Consider the following 19,948-nt stretch of genomic DNA (forward strand, 5'->3'; position numbering starts at 1 on the left):
TGTGAAAAGAAGAGAAGGAAAATATAAATAAACTTATACCTTCGGAGGACACTGAACAATATCATTCATCAAAGTCAATGAACTATGGCCTTCCAATTTCTGCTTCTCCACGGGCCCAAGCAATGGTTTTAGCCACACATCGGGCTGAGAAGACTTTCTCAACAAATTTCCACCTTCAGGAACTTCAACTACAACTTTTCTCATTCCCCTCCTACTGCTAGAAGGCTCAGCTTCTGCGTGAGAAGCAACAGCGGGGGCAATAACTGGAGTAACACCAGGTGAATACATGGGGGGAGGGGGGGTCAACAATAGACGACATTAGAAGGGAAACTACAGACAATTCTTCAGAAATAGGCCCGAAACCTTCTTCACCCTCAAAGCCATGGGCAAACAACCTATCAACAGGACTTGATGGGGGATGAATTGGATTTTAACTAGGAATCTCCAGGGGAATATTTTCTGGCTCATCAACAAGTTTGAAAGGAACTGAACTCGAAGGAGAATCGTTAGAAAAAAGGGTTTCATCGTCAGAAATCACACGTCTCCTAACACGCGGCCTTCTTACCAAATAACCTTCTTCAAATTCCACTTCATTATAAGACTCACGAGTAAGAGTGGCAAACGGATGGGTCGGGTCGGATATGGTTCAGGTTGAAAATGGGTAATGAAAACATGAATCAATTATCCGACCTGACCCATATATAATACGGATAAAAAATGGGTTAACCGGCGGATAATATGGGTTACCCATATTATCCGTGACTTCTTGTATATGATCACTTTTGGGAGAATTCTTAGTCTCTCTAACTTGAGGAACTCCCAATTTGAGGCTTTACAAATGTAAAAGTTAGACCCATTGGTTACTCATTGATTATCCATTTTCTAAATTGATAATATGGTTCTTATCCATATTTGATCCATTTTTAAAAAGTTCATTATTTAACAATATTCCTCTTGGAGGAAGAAGCGCTAAAAATTCGTTCCTAAGCTAGGCTTTCAAAAAGCCTTGTTGATGGAATAAATGTGGGACTGATGCCATGAATAGAAAACCCTTGTAAAAAAAAGGGATGATGAAATTTTTTTATGTAAACAAGTAAAAGAAGAAGAAGAACTATAAAAGTGAAGGGTACTGTGCGTCTTCACTTTCCAGACAAATTTTTGAGACAGAAATTACCATGATCACTTATCCATATGAGCAACAGTCAATATCTTTTCTACCCAAATACGAAAGTTGGGAATCTTTTCAAAGACTTCCATAGTTGCTGAAAAGATGGGTATACGGTTAGTTGAAGGAATTTATGGTAAAAAAAGAGAGAGAAGAAAACTTACGTATAAAGTTTTATTTTTCTGAAAAAGGCATGTTCTCTTCACCCACTAACCCACTAGTAGGAGCAGCAACAAAATGGGCATGCCAGACATAGTCCCTGTCATCCTCGGGGCTAACTAACACACTTTTACTTCTAGTCACGAGGGAAAAGACTCCTTCACGAAATAACTTGGGGGAGTAAAGGTGAAGTGACGAAAGGTATAAGGGACGAAGACCAAATCCGACAAATAACGAAGGCATCCACATTAAGGGACCAATCTGGCCAAGACACACATTAAAGTAACGATAAAATTCAATGATCGTTGGATCAATAGGAGGGTTACACCCTAAAGTAAAAGAGTAGGTATAAACAAAAGAAAAACCGGCATGGTAAGAAGTGATTCTTTGATTAGCACCAGGGATTAAAACTAAAAAATATGGTTTCCAATGGCATTCTCGTCGAACTAAAGAAAGAAGGCCACGAGTGATTAAACTTGGATAAAGATCAGCGGGGTTAAGGGAAGCCATAGAAGAAACTTGATTTCTCATGGTCTCACGATCAGATACAAAAAAAAAGTTCTTAAGGAACAATTTCAGCAACCGTAGGCGCACGTACAAGTTCATTCTGGTCCATATTTCTAGAAGAAGATCTTGGGGTCAAAGGAGCCCTAGTTTAGAAGAAGATTGTCTTACAGAACCACTTTGAGAAAAGGAACCATAAGTAGATAACGAACGAAGGCTAAGAAGTCTACCAGCTCTCCTACTTCTAGTAGTGGCAGTATAGGAAGCAATTCGTGCGCGATCACAACTTTGCGAGGGTCTATTGTTAATGAAGACATAATTAACAAAGGAAATACAAAGAAAAGGTATCAGGAAGGACTAAAATAATGGATACAAAGGAAGAAGGTTTCAAATTATGAAGCGTCACAATGGAACCGTCACTTCATGACTGACGCAGTCGCAGAAAACCCTAAACAACAGTGAGAAATTGTAGATCCAATCATACGAAGACACGTGGAATAAGCATTAAATGAATGTGACATATGCCACATAGATTCTGAGGAAGGTATAATGATACTCGAGAAACAGCAGCAAAGAATTCCCGCTGTAAAAATATACCACTTCCCGAATATTCAGTTGAGAATATTCAGAAAGTGGGGGACTATCTGTTGGTGTAAAAAAATATGTCACACATAGACTGTCAACAAAGCTGACGAGGCATAATACGTGACACGTTGAAATAAGGAATTAGCAAGTGCAGGAAAAGGCACGGGAAAAATACCCACGAGGTTATATTGAAGAGCAAACCGAACCTGATAGTTGTAAGGAGGAAAACAATAGTGGAATGAATAAACGCTACAAAGATTGAAAGATACACGAACCAGAAGTAAATAAGGGAAATCGATGCAGTTACTAGGAATTCTTAGTCATAAATATTTTCGTTACGACCGTAACGAACAATTAATCCCATTAATTAGCCCAAATTAAATAAGGGATTTGTTACAGTTGTACGCTCCTATATAAGGGCTGACATTTCATTTGTAAAGGACACATGATCACTACTGAAATTCATATTGTTATTCTTTGCTTTGTTCTCCGAGCTTTAAGCCTCAATATTCGGGAGTGATTATTAGTTTATATCTTATATTCTCAATCAATTGTTTTCGTTCTTTGATACATTTCTTCTAAAATTGTTGGAAAAAGTGAAGTAAATTTTTGGTTAAACACAAACACTAGCTAAATATTGTAACAGAAATCTCTGTCTACGATATCAAGATAATAAGTAATGATCAATATCACTATGCCCAAAACAGTATTATCCATCCTAGAAACATGTTGAAGTAATTTTGCTTTCAACTTCTCATTGTCATGGAAAAATATGTACCAGTACAAGTTAGCTTTAGTACTGGGAAAATTAGGATCGTGATTTTGACAATTCATTCGAGGAAAAGCTAGACACAGAAAATGTCAAATTTTTGTACTCCACCTTTTTTATGAAGGTGGGATATGACGCAGAACACAATAGAATTTAGTGCCGTTGTTCACGGAGAATGTTCTTAACCAAGTTTTCTATTGGCAATTTGAGAGGAAGGAAACAAATGGAAGAATCTAGCTACCTTTGTAGTACTCTCGCCGTTCAATTTGTGGGGCGCAATTTAATTAGACACAAAATTTAAGGAAAAAATAAGAAATTTTCAATCTTATAATTTTAAACATATAATGAGATTTTTATGGTAATAACTATTTATGATTAAAAATAAAATTAAAAGTTTAAAATTAAAAAGTTTTCAAGTAAGAAAGATTATTTTTTATTAGTTAAAAGAATATTGTGCCACATAAAGTGTAAGGGAAGGAGTAGAAGAACAGGACTGCCCTCATCTTGAGTAGGATTATTCCGATTTAGAATAATTATATATACTTTCTGGTCAAGAATATTCTCAATTGTTGTACTCCCTCCGTTCCAATTTATGTGAATCAGTTTGATTGAGAGTTTAAGAAAAAATAAAGATTTGTGGAATTTGTGGTCCTAAACAAATCAAAAAGGGGTCCGGAGTATTTGTGTGGTTATAGAAACTTCTCATTAAGGATATAATTGTATGTTTAAGCTAAATTGATTCCAAATTTAGAAAGAGATCATTATTTATGCAACGGATCACAAAATAAATAAGTTCACATAAACTACAACGGAGGAAGTACATTATTTAGGAATCCTCCTCGCAGAGTCTAACACATTCTAGAGGATGGGCCAGATTAGGGATTTAGGGACATCCTCATATAGAGTGAGGTTACTTTGCTTAGACAAGCTCTATAAGTGCAAGCTAGCTAGAATTTGGTTTACCTACTGCCTGTCTAGCTTGCCGTAGAAGTATTCATTATAGCAAATCCTATTTTGCTTGTCTGCATGCGTCTAGAACGCGTAAACCTTTTTACTGTTATAATTCCAATTTTTCACCTTATCGTGACGTTACTTATTTTTAAGACTAGATAAACAAGTTAAGATAATAAAATAAACCGAATAAGCTCATAATAACTCAAAAACAGAATATCAGTAACATAATCCCCATAATTGGTGAAACTGAGTCATAAGCTCTTTGAAAATGTATAAAAATCTCTAATACAACACTATCTAAGAATAGGATAAACAGTAGTAAGGTAAATAACGAAAGGTAAAGCCTCCAAGCATGGAGCATGTATACCTTGAAGTCTCCAAAAAATAACCGAAGCATCTATGGCGTCCGACACAAGCAGATGTACTTGGATCTACACAAAAATGTGCAATAGCAAAGTATGAGTACACCACAACAGTACCCTGTAAGTATCAAGCCTAACCTCGGCAGAATAGTGACGAGGCCAAGTCGAGGTACCTACTAGGACAAGAAAACTGAACAATGTATCGCTTAATTTATTAATGGAAAGCGAGGAAATGAATGACAATAAGAAGTACAATAGTGTAAGCTAACAACGGAAACTACAGTAGAGGCAGCAAGAAATGAATACATGAATAAAATAACAAGTTATCAAATACGGACAAATACAAGTAAGACAAATGAATAATCAACAAGAACTGTTCAACCAACAAGCCTTTTAACATAGAAGGTGCCACAAGAATCACAACCAAGGTACCGCACCTCATAATCTCATTTCATAAGTCACAATAACAATCTTCCTTATATCACCGCGTGAGTTTTTGTATTTATTTTGAATTTTTTTTTTCGAAATAGCTACATGAGTTTTAGCCCCTTTATCTCACAGTGTGGCTTCAAATAATTCCCTTACTAGAAACACACGTATAAATCCTACCTCATCTCACCCCATGCGTATCAACCCCTATTCTTATACCAGCGCGTGCGTATCACTGTCACAACATAACGATCAACTCATACCACATGTGCCCATATGCCACAATACTTGCCAAAATCATCAATACCAGTGTTACCATAACATATCGCCCATGGCTCAACCACAATGTGTACAAGAATCTCAACAATAACAAAATGAATGAGAAATACTCAACAAGGAAGGATATCTCAATAATCAACAACTTCAACCTCAATGTGATAGTAACTTTCACTACATGATGGTAGGCTAGAAACTCATATTTTAGTCATAATTTGCATTTTAATTATTGTATTTTACCTGTGTTTGAACTTAAAATATAGTAAAATGCACTTATTACTTGCTATATGCCTTGCAGGAAGTGATTCCGAGTTAAAAAGATAATCTAAAGCTTTGAAGTCTGAGTAAAGGCCCAAAAATATAAACCGGGATCTCCTTGAGAGGTCTAGGATCAAGTTTGGATAACAAAAAATGATTAAAAAGAAATACTCTATAAAAAATAACACTGCCGCGGTGCATGGGGCTGTGCGCCTGTACAAATTCCTCGGAGTATTTTCCTATTTTGGCTTGGAAAGGACACTTTTGTCCAGGCCCGCTCCTACAGGGTATAAATATACTAAAAACATATTTTTAAAGGGACTTTTGACCTAGGGAGATTTTGGAGAGCATTGGAGGCTTGAAGATACGAAATTTCATCATCTTTCCATCAATTTAATACGGGAGTTTGGATTGTAATGTTGGATTGATGTTTTCTTACTCTTTACTTCTATTTGTGATGACTTCCTCCATGATTATGGAGTAGTTTCCACTATGGTTTAACATGATTTATTGACTTGATTGTTATCTATAGATTTAATAATTGTTTTATTGCTTGAATTTATTGGAAGATCTTTAACTCTAGTTGTGACTATATTAATTAGTGTGTTTAATCGGAAGAAGAGCGTAATACTGAATATTATTGAAACGTATGCCTTAATTCATTGTGGTACTTCTTTATAGTAATCGAAAAAAGTTTTATAGTCTGCTTCTTAATTAAGATTTAGAAATATTCGAGAGAAGTTTCTCTTAGGACATTCTTACCAATAGATTCTTGCAAGTTTCACCTCATTTCATATTAGCTTATTATAAATGTTTAGGTTTAATCGAGAGAGGAACCTGAGAAAAATAAAATAATAACCTATTGAATTCAAGAGAATCAATAGAACATTAATAGTGAAATTAAACAGTGTCGATTCCAGAATAACAATATCGCACTTATTTCTCACATTGATAACAACCATGCTAGTCTCTAGTTTTTAGTGATCAATTGTCATTTGCTTTATTTTTAATAGTTAGTTGTAGTTCATAATCATTCCAACCAAAGTGTAATCATCCTAAATATCATCAAGCCAGAAATTACTTGAACATTATGTAAATTCAATCCCTGTGGAGACTATAATTAAATTATACTATCTTTGGATGGCCAGTGAACATCAATTTTGTGTTGTGCTTTAACATCAATAACCTAGCAAGAATATATTCCCACGAAATAACAACTTCAAGTAAGAGTACGTATAAGAGAGGTAATTATAACTTCAACTATATTATATAAAAGAAATTATAAGAATAAAAGATAGAACATGTGTTAACAATGTGAAATAGAGCATGTGATAGTAGATTTAACAATGGAAGATATAGCATGTTATGAAAAATTCAATTAAATGTATGGAAGAAGTCTAAAAGTCTAAACCGATGAAATACAACATATAGCTTGTGTACATACTCGCCACCTCATGTACACGCCTTCCACATAATACGAATAACACTATCAACTCAAATCCTAAGGGGTAGTTTTCCCGCACAAATTTAGGCAAGATACTTACTTCAACTAGGCCAAATCAATCCTCAAAAATAGCTCTTCCCATAAAATCAACCTCCTCACGATGAGCGGAGTTGGAAATTGTTATAAATTAGTTAAGTATGAGTGTTATAGTGTATTTTTATTGGTTTTCATATTATTTAACTAGTTATGGATTGATAGACAATGATTTGAGGTGTTAGAGAAGTGTTGGAGCCAGTATGGAACTTCGGAGCGAGGTAAGTCTCCTATCTAATCTTGTGAGGGTGAAACTACCCCTAGATGATGTCGTGTTATGTGCTACTAGTTGTGGGTGCTACGTACACACTAGGTGAAAAGAGTCTGTACGTAGCTAAATCATGTTTATGTCCTGGTAGACTTAAGATCTTACCATATAATATTTAAATTATTTGAACTCAATTTGTGTAATGACCCGGTCGGTCGTTTTAAGAATTAACGCCCCGATCCCCTATTAACTGCTTTTCCCGTATTTATTTCTGCTATTTTAATTTGCCGGGATGTTCGATTTTGAGTTTCGGAGAGTTTTGGAACACTTAGTCCCTAAATGAGAGCTTAAGTTTTGGAATTTTGACCGTAGTCAGAACAGTGTGAAGACGGACTCGGAAAGGAATTCTGATGGTTTCATTAGATCTGTTCGGGCTTAGGGACGTATTAGGATTGTGTTTTGGAGGTCCGTAGCTAATTTAGGCTTGAAATGCCGAAAGTCGAATTTTGAAGTTTCCGGTTCGATAGTGAGATTTTGATCCAAAGGTCGGAATGGAATTCCGTAAGTTGGAGTAGCTCTGTAGTGTTGAATGTGACGTGTGTGCAAAATTTCAGCTCATTCGCACGAGGTTTGATAGACTTTTTGATCGAAAGCGTAAATAAAGAGTTTGGGAATTCTTAGGCTTGAATCTGTGGTAGATTCATCATTTTGATGCTGTTATAGGTGTATTAAGGATTGGTATAAGTTTGGTTAGTGGTACTAGACTTTTTTGTGTTTTTGGTTGAGGTCCCAGGGGCCTCGGAATGGTTTCGGGAGGTTATCAGAAGAATTGGGAGTTATTTGAGCAGCTTCAGCTGCTGATCTTCTATCATAACCGCACTTGCGGTTGGGTCCTGCAGGTGCGTAGCCGCATAAGAGGTGGCATCATCACAGAAGCGGAAGAGGGGAGGAACAACAGGAGTCGCAGAAGCGGGAGGAGCTTTACCACAGAAGTGGTACCGTATCTGCGTATGGGGAGTCGCAAGTGCGGAAAGCTGAAGTTTAGTGATTTATCAAAGATGGACATTTGTTCCGCAAAAGCAGGACCACAGGTGCGGTCCCATGACCGCAGAAGCGGATTAGCTGGGCAGAACATATAAATAGTTGCCTTCGCGAATTTGAGTTATTTTCACCTCTTTTCAAACGGGAAGAAGTCTTGGAAGCATTTTCAATGGAGATTTTAAGAGGAATTCATTGGGGTAAGGCCTTTGGTTCCTAAACTCGTTATTGGGGTGATTTTTATCATTTTAAGCAAGAAAGTTTAAGGAAAATCAGTGATAATTGGGGTTAGGGCTTGATTAATTAGAGACCTTTGAGTGATGATTTGAGGGACCATTTGAGGCCAGATTTTGGTACTTTTGGTATGAATGAACTCGTGAGAGTGTGAGGATTCTAGAAATGTAAGTTTTACCCGATTTCGAGATGTGGGCCTGAGGGGTATTTAGGTTATTTTACCTAATTTTGCGTATTAGCTTAGAATTTCTTTGTAAAATCAGTTACTTGAAGTGTTATTTATATTATGCAATTTAATTGAATAGATTTGGGCCATTTGGAGTTGAGTACTCGTGGCAAGAACGCAGTTTCGGGTTGACTTTGAGCCGGTTCGAGGTAAGTGGCTTGCCTAACCTTGTGTGGGGGACCTTCCCCTCAGGATTTGTTATTATTGATAATTGAAATGCCTTGTACGTGAGGTGACGAGTGCGTACTTATGCTAATTATTGAAAATCCGGCTTTTATTAAGTAATTACCAATATGTTTCCTTTCCTGTTTATATTACTTGCAATTTAAGCATGTTGTTAGCTTACGAAAGCATGTCTAATTGACTTAATTGCCTTATTTGTTCAAACTGCCTTATTTAGATTACGTGCAGCATGCTAGGTTAGAAATACCTGTTTTACCTTGGTATGGAACTTGAATTGAACTTTATGCTCTTGTTGTTGTTGTTGTGTGTATACTTTGGGACTGCGGGACGGTATCCCGGGAGATCCCCCTGAATATTTACTTTGGGACTACGGAACAGTATTCAGGGAGATTCCACTGCACATATACATTGGAACTACGGGACTGCACCCGGTAGATTCCCCCGATATTGAGTATTTATATTTGGGACTACGGATTGGTATTCCGGGAGATCCCCTCGCATTATGAGTTGGACTACAAGATGGTATCCCGGGAGATCCATTGGACATTCACATTTGGGACTACAGGACGGTATCCTGGGAGATCCCTGGTTGTTATCTTTGTGTTTAGCTGTATTTCTTTCTGAGTTTACTTTGCCTCTGTAGTAGTTGTTACTGTCCTTTATATCCTGTATTACTTTTATTGTTGTACTTATTTATACTATTTTATACTACACTGTTGAACCTTGTATTTTATTTAACCTCGGTAGGGCCCTGACCTTCCTCGCCACTACCCGACCGAGGTTAGGCTTGGCACTTGCTGAGTACCGTTGTGGTGTACTCATGCCCTTTTTATGCATGTTTTTCATGTACAGATCTAGGTACCTCCACTCAGACTTATCACGCTTAAGATGAGGCGTACGCATAGACTCTAAGGTATATAGGCCGCATCCGCAGACTGAAGAGTCCCTTTCTACTCTCCCTTTTGTATTAGCCCTTCTATATATTCGTTCTTTGTTAGACATTCTGGAGTTACATACTTGTAGACATTCAAAGGCTTGTGATAATGAGATTCCGGGTTTTGGAAAATGTATTAGTTTTTGAGAGTTGATATTGTGTATGTCGAACGACACTCTTAAACGCCATTTTATTTCACCATTTTAGTTTCTAATTGTTTTCTTCCGCAAGTTGGTTTATTTTCCGCATTGTTAGGCTTACCTAGTCATAGAGACTAGGTGCCATCACAATGGTTCACGGAGGGAGAACCGGGGTCGTGACAATTTGCTAGTTTAATTAATTTAATTTATAATTGAAATTGATCGGGAAATATATTAGGCTGAGTCTTATTACCCTGAGTTGTTTGGCGAGATAATTAATAAACAGTAAAAAGTCATGTTTACTTTATGCTTCTGTATCTATGTTGTATACACGTGACTCGTAAGTCATTAAGTTTCTTCCTTTCCTGTGGATCGGGCCAAATGCCTCTGCATTATATTGAGATGCATATTTGATTCGTGTCGGTCGAACCTCGGTAATGTACACATCACTCTGGATTGAGCTATACGACCTTCGCATAATCCTGCGTTATATCGCTAGTAGTCCATATATTCACGAGATTTCCCTTCAAATGAGGCCTGACATTTTAAATGGTATTCCTTATATGTTTGAGATTGACACTTGATATTTCTAATATGTTGAGATAGCATATGAGATTTGAGAGATTTATATCGTTAAAGGAAATTTTTGGAAGATTTTGTTAGTTACAGTTTTATCTCATTACTACTGTTGTGCTTCATATCTGTTATGAGTTATCATATTGATTTATTGGACCACTAGTAAATGTCGATGTCGACCCCTCGTCACTACTTCTCAGGGGTTAGGCTAGATACTTACTAGGTACGTATTAATTTACGTATTCTTGCTACACTTCTGCACTAAATGTGCAGGATCAGATAGTTTCATTTGGTAGTCATGTTGGCGCATAGGTGCAACTGCTGAGGAGACTTTATGTTGAGCTGCATTCTATGCTACGTAGCACAGCCCACAGAGTCTTCATCATATTATTTACTTCATCGTGTCTAATTTACATTCAAGCCAGAGGCTGTATTATTATTATTATTATTATTATTATTATTATTATTATTATTATTATTATTATTATTATTATTATTATTGTTGTTGTTGTTGTTGTTGTTGTTGTTGTTGTTGTTGTATTCCTTAGTAAATGCTCGTGCACTTGTGATACCAGGTTTTGGGATATTTTAGTTTATGTTACGGATTTGCATATTATTACCATCTTTTATTTTTATGCCTTATTAATTATGTATGTACCTATGCTTTTAAATGCGTAAATCTCTTTACCTAATAAAATTTATGATTTTGAATGTAGTAAAATGAATAATTAAGTTGGTAGTTCATCGTTGGCTTGCCTAATGGCGATGTCAGGCACTATCACGACCTATAACGAGAATTGGTCATGACAACTTGGTATCAGAGCTCTAGGTTCACTTACATCTCACGAGTCATGAGCAAGTCTAGTAGTGTCTTGCGGATTAATACAGAGACGTCTAAATTTATTTTCGAGAGGCCACATGACTGATAAGAGCCCTTCCCTTCTTGATTCCTCGTCATATGATTTGAATCCATTGTAGCTTATGCCGTCACTTTCTTCCTACTCAATCTTATACGATGATGTGCGCTTGTTATCAATTGGGCATCAAGGAGTTGTAGTGGTACTGCAGAAGTGGTGCAGGATGTTTCTCCCTACATATTCAAGAGGGCTATTATTGTCATCTTGTTGAAGGGTGCTCTATCATTTTAGCCAAGTGCTAGTGTTGCCTATGGTTTTGAGGCTATGCATAATGTATTATAATGTTCATGTGTTGTTATCTTGCGGTGTTGGTGTAAATGGTACAATGCTTATGTATGTGTCACAAATGTGAATGACCTAAAATAAGGATCTCTTGGTTCATGGTTTAGAGGTTCGGCAATTAATTCCAGCAGCGAAAAGGCAATAGGACTATGGATATTCAGGCCTTGGTTGATGGAGTAGCAAGACTTGATATGTTCGAGTGTGGTGGAATTCTCATTGTGGTGTGGTGTCATCGTTCTTGTTGGGGTGCATTAAAGCCCATCGGTGTTACGGTCTTCTTTGATTTGCCTTCGGGGCAGGGTGGATTCAAATACTGCCTAAGAAGCGATTGTCGGATGGAAGTATGTAGCGGTTTTAAAGTCGAATTTTTATTTCTAATGTTGATGGTTCGAGAACAATGATCTTTGAGGAAACATAGAATTGGTATCAATTTACTAGTTCTGGTGCTACAGTGATGGATTGTGATTTGAGGCAGTATTTGGGTGATGAAGGATGAGGAAGGACATGGTGGGAGGTGTCTCGCGGAGATTGAATTGCTAGATTTCGAGTAGTTCGCTTTGGAAGATAATTAAATCAGAGTAGGAATGTTAACGTATCATATGGATTTTGTGGTAGGATGACCACATGGTCCTAGAAAGCTTGGCATGATTATGGTCATGGTGAACAAGGGACTAAGTCTGTGTATTTCATTTGCGAGGGTAGCTTTGTGTTTCTGAAGTTTGAATGTGACAAAATAGTTTGCTTAGGATGTAATATGACTTCGAGTTTTTGATGCATCGCTGGACCTTCATTTGATGTTGATGGGAATGAGCGGGCACTTTCTACCCAGCGGGAGGCATGTACTGTGATTTTAGCTTGGATCGCTTGAAGAAGATGGTACGACTGTTAGGAGGTTGAGTGTGCGATTGTGGCTGAAATTCGAAATGTTTTATGAAATGTTTAACAAGAGATTACGAGAAATTTTGGGGTTAACGGTATGAGATAATGGTAATTGAGAAGGAAGTGTCATTGTTGGTTCTAGATTTATATGATTGCATCTTAAAGCTAAGATGGGAGCCCACCGTCTATGATTGGGTCATGTGGTTGTGTGCCTATGCTGTCACGCTCCAAACCTGAAGAGATATGGCTGGCACCCGGTACTATACTCGGCCCAAGAGTACAACTCTGTAACTGTGAACTTTGGAGGGGTAACCCTCAACTTAGCCGATGAGGCCATATTCTGAATCATCTGAAAATAATGTCTACAACGAGCAATACCAAACTAAGCATGTACATAGGGCTAGTAAAGCCACAATACAGATATAAAAAATATATAGGACTCGTCTACGAGCCTCTAGGGATAATAGAACTGTATCATGGTCGGAATAGGGCCTCGACCTACCCATAAAACTTGTATGTATAAAATAGACTCCAAGGTATAGACCTAGTAACTCAGAGGAAGTGGAGCTTACCAACTAAGTTGATGTTTGACTTTGTCTACTAGGAATGTCTATCCATCTGTCTATCATGACCTGCAGGCATGAAATGCAGCATCCCCAATAAAAGGGATGTCAGTACAAAATAATGTACCTAGTATGTAAGGCGAAAAAATAACTAAAAGATGAAACACTGATAATATAATAACTAAAAGTACCTGCGAGTCAAAAATAATTTGAAAATATGCGTAACTATTGATACTGGCTCATTTGTCTCAATATAGTAAGTAAAATAGTTGTCCGGCCCTGTAAGGCTCGGTATGTGTAACTGTTCTGCCATAGTAGACTCACTCATAGGCGCTCGACCATAATAGGCTCTGTATCTTGGCCATTATGGGCTCACTCAAATGCGCTCGGCCATAGTAGGCTCGGTATATAACTTACCATCTGATCAGAGGTTGCCCAATAGAGGTCTGCCCATCGATTACAACACGATAGTGGTAAAAATACTGTAATACTATATATATATATATATATATATATATATATAGAGAGAGAGAGAGAGAGAGAGAGAGAGAGAGAGACTCTCTGGCCTCTTGAATCAAAGAAGACAATACTAAACTGAATATGAAGTCTCAATAAGGGAGAATACTGTAGCTTATGAGACTAAGATAATATACATAAATTCAGGAATAAGAACTTCTCTTTATGTCTCGTTATCAAAAGAATGTAGTTACCGGATCATGCCAAAATAAAGGAAAGCTTCATCCTTAACATACCTTAACATTGTTGAGTCCTTAATAGCTTCCAATCAACTCTTCAAACAACTTAACACAGTCAACTAAAGCATAAGGAGATTCAAAATCACTGTTGAGTAAAGGCTAAGTCTGTAATTTAAGCTTGTAGCTTGTTTTATGTAAATTTGGGAAGCATTTCCCTTGTAAAAGGGCCTCTTCCAATATAATATATCAACAACAAAAACCAAAGCAATACAATAAGAACAACATCACAATAGGGTACAAAATATTTCATTAAAAAGTCGTCCACATATCACGAGGAGCGGTAAGCTCGGATTTAATCCCTTCAGCATCCTTCAACCCCATTATCACCCCTTATAAACTTCTTACATTAACTTAAAAGCATCATTAACATGATAATGAAGTTATTTATCAATGATTCCATCCTTATACCATACATTTATACCAAAGGAAATAATCCATAACTCCAACTATCTTCAATTAGCAATTTTATTCACTAGTTCATGTCTAGTCCATCCATTTAACTTAATAAACATCAAAATAAACATAAGCACATGCAAGAACACAATATAAATACCTCCTATAGTAGCTTCGAGTTGAAATCCAAGCTATATTTAGCATACAACAACCCTCAATGGCAATACAACACCATAGAAATGACTTACGCTAATCCAAGTATTATCTTGTAGTTTATCATCCTAACAACTTAACCAACATACAAACAAGCTTAAGCACAATTACTAGTCTATTATACTCACCTTAACCAATAGCAAAAACTTGAAATTTCAGCCAAACACATCCCACAACTATCCTTAATGACAACACAACCTCAAAGAGGTGTTGTTATTCACTAGAACTAACTTTTGATGTTGAAATATGGTGTAATCCATTTTCAAGACTTGAAATAACCTAGGGTTGATATGAAAACCTTGGGATAGTATTTTACAGAACTTAAACCACTTAAAACAAACGCCCACGCAAGCTGGAACTACCCAAAAATCAACAACAACAAGAAGAACAAGAAACTTACTAGCACGATGGGATTCCTAACACTTGATTTGTGTTGTTTGCCCTTTGTTTGGGTATTGGACGACGAGAGAACCTTGAGAGAGTGTTTTTAGGTGTCTAGGGTCTGAAGATACTGAAAAATAATGAGTTAAAATGGGTTTGAGGATATATATATATATATATATATATATATATATATCAATAAATCTCTACCGCCATTGTGGGTCCCATAGAGAGTTGCTTGATGCAGTCTTACAAAAATGCGAATATCTTTATACTCAGATATCTTATCGATGAACGGTTTAATCCATTAGAAACTAGACTAATAGATCATAAATTTGGCAGATAGATTACCCCATAAGTAATATGAGAGAAAATCTCATGTACATTTGACCTAATTTTCAGCACATTTATGAGTGTAACTTGTGATGACCTTTGCCAACTTTTGTTCCACAACTTTCCTGACTTAAATACATAACACACAACTATAATACAACTAAAATAACTCATAACATAACCTCATTATCTTGATAAGCACCCTAGTCTCGTCACTAAAGTACACGTTATAACATTCCCAACTTGTCGACATTCGACGAAACTTGTTTTCTTCAATTTGTTTAGTTTTCTAGCCTTTCGATCCTCTTGGTACTTGTTATCCATGATCTGAAAGATTTGTAATCTTCAAGGTAACATGATTAATTTACTTTATGTAGTCTCAAAGATGATCTCATTTCTGAGTTTACATCAATAGACTTATGAATGCTCTTTCGTATGAAGATATGAGGTGTAGCATCATTCGCCTCTTTGGAACATTCATCCTAGAATGTTGAATGGTGCGCTTATAAGTCTCATAATCTATAGTTCTTACAAATACTTTACTACTGCCCTTTCCATGTATGCAACTGTTTTATGATTAAATCCAAAGCCTAGTGCATTCCTCCCCCTCCCCCCCCTTAAGCCTCTTCTCGTACCACCACCTGTGGTCGAAATTCTTCCAATCTCGTTACTGTTTCTACCTCTATCGTGTAGCCTGTATGACTTTGTCCTTATATGCGCGCCTATGTGCCTCTTCTCTCATTTTTCTTTCAGATTGTAGCCAATCTCCAGGCCCCATTTTATGAACATATACAGAACTATGACAAGCTGTCCCTCTGGGAATCTATAAGTGTACTGATGTTTTTCGGTCAATACTTTGTCGAACTTACAACTATTGCTATATCTTTTTTCATAGCCTCGATTAGCTATGCTTATGGCTTTACTATATCTAGGTAGCTTATACTATACCACAACCCTTACTTTGATTTATTATGGCCAAGGTCTACTACCCAACTCCAGGTTTCTTTCTCGCTTTATCTTATATGTATAAATTTAAGTCCCTTAATGCTTCTTCATTACTATTCATCTTAAGAATGACAACCTAATCCCATCTCACGCTTTGGAACATTCATCCATCTATTGTTAATTAATCTTAATGTTGATTTATAATCTACCACTGATCACTTGAAACCTCTTATGTAATACATTTTACTAGGGCTCACGTCTTATCGGGAAACATCTGGATTTATTTGCCTTATTCACTTACGGTCAATACTAAACTTAATAATCGTATTTCATAGCATCCCAATGTGATTCACTTTATGGGGGTATTTTAATCTATGCAATTCATGAAATCCCTTTTCTTTGAATCATTACCCAATCAAAGGCCTAAACGTCATCCTCTTATTTATCACAATTACACCCTTATTCTACCACTAGGGAAGCATTCCATCTTTTCTAAATTCTCCTAGTCTTAAACTCCTCTGAGTTCACTCATGATATACTTAGATTTTTATAACTTATGGAAACCATCAGCTCTCTTGTTGTGATGGGTTCAATCCCGAGGACTTATTTATTCTCGTCACCTTCTCACTCACCTTTTCTTATCGTTACTCATGTCTACCTAAAACCTTGTCTCTCTACCATACTTTAGCTTGCGACCTACTCGCAAACTTCCTTTAACTTGATAGCACCACAGATTTCCTTATATTATTCTGGAACCTCAAGTGAGACATCATATCGTCGCTAAATCTTCTTTACTCTCTTTACTAGACCTCTCTGTACCTGGAAACCATAGGCTAAAAGATATGCCACTAACGACAATACTATCATTTCTTGCTACAAAATTACGACGCTTACATCCATATATTTGATACCTAGACTATTCATAACCTTCTATACTTGGGCATCACGTACCTTCTTCACCTTTACCTTACTCACCTTTAAATCTTGCATCATATCTTCTATCTCTTTCAAACCCTCTCTTCCAGATAGGTGGAATTCACATCAACACCTTGAAACTCTACTATAATACTTGGACATCATGTGCGTATAGAATTGGTCATGACAACTTGGTATCAGAGCTCTAGGTTCACTTACGTCTCACGAGTCATGAGCAAGTCTAGTAGTGTCTTGCGGATTGATACAGAGACGTCTAAATTTATTTTCGAGAGGCTACAGGACTGATAATAGAACTTCTCTTCTTGATTCCTCGTCATATGATTTGAATCCATTGTAGCTTATGCCATCGCTTTCTTCCTACTCAATCTTATACGATGATGTGCACTTGTTATCAATTGGGCATCAAGGAGTTGTAGTGGTACTGCAGAAGTGGTGCAGGATGTTTCTCCCTACATATTCAAGAGGGCTATTAACGTCATCTTGTTGAAGAGTGCTCTATCATTTTAGCCAAGTGCTAGTGTTGCCTATGGTTTTGAGTCTATGCATAATGTATTATAATATTCATGTGTTGTTATCTTGCGGTGTTGGTGTAAATGGTAGAGTGCTTATGTAAGTGTCACAAAAGTGAATGGCCCAAAATAAGGATCTTTTGGTTCATGGTTTAGAGGTTCAACAATTAATTCCAGCGGCGAAAAGGCATTGGGACTATGGATGTTCAGGCCTTGGTTGATGGAGTAGCAAGACTTGATATGTTCGAGCATGGTGGAATTCTCATTGTGGTGTGGTGTCATCGTTCTTGTTAGGGCACATTAAAGCCCATCGGTGTTATGGTCTTCTTTGATTTGCCTTCGGGGCAGGGTGGATTCAAATGCTGCCTAAGAAGCGATTGTCGGATGGAAGTATGTAGCGGTTTTAAATTAAAATTTTTATTTCTAATGTTGATGGTTCGAGAACGATGATCTTTGAGGAAACATAGAATTGGTAGCAATTTACTAGTTCGGGTACTACACTGATGGATTGTGATTTGAGGCAGTATTTGGGTGATGAAGGATGAGGAAGGACATGGTGGGAGGTGTCTCGCGGAGATTGAATTGCTAGAGTTCGAGTAGTTCGCTTTGGAAGATAGTTAAATCAGAGTAGGAATGTTAACGTATCATATGGATTTCGTGGTAGGATGACCACATGGTCCTAGAAAGCTTGGCACGATTATGGTCATGGTGAACAAAGGACTAAGTCTGTGTATTTCATTTGCGAGGGTAGCTTTGTGTTTCGGATGTTTGAATGTGACAAAATAGTTTTCTTAGGATGTAATATGACTTCGAGTTTTTGATGCATCCCTGGACCTTCATTTGATGTTGATGGGAATGAGCGGGTGCTTTCGACTAGTGGGCGAGCGTGTGCTCAGAAGGGTTTTGCTGATTTCGTGGTAGTTGTAACCAGGTCAATGTCGTTGGAAGGTGTCGATATGGAACTACACAGGTGGGCTATCTCCCGTGAGTAGTCTAGTAGTTGTGTGACTTTGATGAAGTTCCTACGAAGAGTTCCACTTTCTACCCAGTGGGAGGCATGTACTGTAATGTGAGCTTGGATCGCTTGAAGAAGATGGTACGACTGTCAGGAGGTTGAATGTGCGATTGTGGCTAAAATTCGGAATGTTTAATGAAATGTTTAACAAGAGATTACGAGAAATTTTTGGGGTTAACGGTACGAGATCATGGTAATTGAGAAGGAAGTGTCATTGTTGGTTATAGATTTATATGATTGCATCTTAAAGCTAAGAGGGGAGCCCACCGTCTATGATTGGGTCATGTGGTTGTGTGCCTATGCTGTCACGCCCCAAACCTGAAGAGATGTGGCTGGCACCCGGTACAATACTCGACCCAAGAGTACAACTCTGTAACTGTGAACTTTGGAGGGGTAACCCTCAACTTAGCCGATGAGGCCATATTCTGAATCATTTGAAAATAATGTCTACAACGAGCAATACCAAACTAAACATGTACATTGGGCTGGTAAAGCCACAATACTGATATAAAAAATATATAGGACTCGTCTACGAGCCTCTAGGGATAATAGAACTGTATCATGGTCGGAACAGGGCCTCGACCTACCCATAAAACTTGTATGTGTAAAATAGACTCCAAGGTATAGACCTAGTAACTCAGAGGAAGTGGAGCTTACCAACTAAGCTGATGTTTGACTTTGTCTACTGGGAAGGTCTATCCAGCTGTCTATCAGGACCTGTAAACATGAAATGCAGCATCCCCAATAAAAGGGATGTCAGTACAAAATAATGTACCGAATATTTAAGGCAAAAAAATAACTAAAAGCTGAAACACTGATAATATAATAACTAAAAGTACCTGCGAGTCAAAAATAATTTGAAAATATGTGTAACTATTGATACTGGCTCATTTCTCTAAATAGTAAGTAAAATAGTTGTCCGGCCCTGTAAGGCTCGGTATGTGTAACTGCTCTGCCATAGTAGACTCGCTCATAGGCGCTCAACCATAATATGCTCTATATCTCGGCCATTATGGGCTCACTCAAAGGTGCTCGGCCATAGTAGGCTCGGTATATAACTTACCATCTGATCAGAGGTTGCCCAATAGGGGTCTGCCCATCGATTACAACACGATAGTGGTGAAAATACTGTAATAATATATATATATATATATATATATATATATATATATATATATATATATATATATATATATATATATATATATATATATATAGAGAGAGAGAGAGAGAGAGAGAGAGAGAGACTCTCTGGCCTCTTGAATGAAAGAAGACAATACTAAACTGAAT

The 19,948-nt window shown here is 37.2% G+C and overlaps 1 long non-coding RNA gene across 1 annotated transcript; it reads right to left on the minus strand.

Moving 5' to 3' along the window:
* Positions 1-4,443: 4,443 nt before the first annotated feature.
* LOC104242479 (uncharacterized) lies at positions 4,444-19,420 on the minus strand. The gene is made up of 3 exons (XR_715008.2): positions 19,316-19,420; positions 13,188-13,247; positions 4,444-4,567 (listed from the first exon to the last, which is right to left on the minus strand). It is a non-coding gene; the product is annotated as an uncharacterized lncRNA (long non-coding RNA).
* Between the last annotated feature and the right edge of the window lie 528 nt (positions 19,421-19,948).

The sequence above is a fragment of the Nicotiana sylvestris genome, chromosome 7, assembly GCF_000393655.2.
Source record: "Nicotiana sylvestris chromosome 7, ASM39365v2, whole genome shotgun sequence".
NCBI lineage: Eukaryota > Viridiplantae > Streptophyta > Magnoliopsida > Solanales > Solanaceae > Nicotiana > Nicotiana sylvestris.